This window comes from Micropterus dolomieu, linkage group LG03 (genome assembly GCF_021292245.1).
Source record: "Micropterus dolomieu isolate WLL.071019.BEF.003 ecotype Adirondacks linkage group LG03, ASM2129224v1, whole genome shotgun sequence".
In the NCBI taxonomy this organism is placed as follows: Eukaryota; Metazoa; Chordata; class Actinopteri; order Centrarchiformes; family Centrarchidae; genus Micropterus; species Micropterus dolomieu.
The window spans coordinates 30,679,894-30,680,527 of record NC_060152.1 but is presented as its reverse complement, the minus strand read 5'-3'; the positions used below and the strand labels follow the sequence as shown (position 1 = coordinate 30,680,527).

Here is a 634-nt window from a genome sequence, read left to right as displayed (position 1 = left end):
GGGGTCAGTATATTCAATCTATACTGGGCATTGTAAGAAGGGATACACTGTAAAAAGTTCCACACAGTGTGGTGAACAGATTTTAAATAATAATGAGCACTGGTTTTACATTGGGGATCGATGTCGGCAGAAAGGGCTCGGTGCATCCCTAACTGTTAGAACGGGTGAGACAAGCCTGAACTTCACTTTAAGCAGAAACATTTTCATGATTATAAAAATCGACCAAAAACCCACAGTAACGATGGCAAACTGCTCCTTTATGTGCTGTATTTGGCACCAGCTAAAAGGGTCCGCCCTAGAATGGATCTGTTACTGCAGAGGCTGAACCTACTGTAACCCAACCGTTCATCTAATCCATTCCAGTTTGGACCGATTTAAAAGGTTTATTTTGTCCATATCTGGAACACACTACTGATTACTATCTGACAAGAGACACATTTAAAAAAGGGACAGTTCCCCCAAATTACAAAAATACTTATTTTTCCATTTACCTCTAGCACTATGTAGCCACGCAGATAGTTTTGGTTTTAATTTGCCTAGGATTGGAATAATCTGTTCTCACCAATGTACAATGGAGGTGAATGGAACCTTGTTCGCATTGCTTGCACAAGCAAAACTGTATATCCACAAACAA

General features: G+C 40.1%; 1 protein-coding gene and 1 long non-coding RNA gene across 3 annotated transcripts in view; both read right to left on the bottom strand.

Annotated features, from left to right (window-relative positions):
* The window catches only part of zdhhc3a (zinc finger DHHC-type palmitoyltransferase 3a), a 16,373-nt gene that overhangs the window by 4,664 nt on the left and 11,075 nt on the right, over positions 1 to 634 (bottom strand). The window lies entirely within an intron of this gene.
* The window catches only part of LOC123968242, a 2,389-nt gene that overhangs the window by 1,258 nt on the left and 497 nt on the right, over positions 1 to 634 (bottom strand). The window lies entirely within an intron of this gene.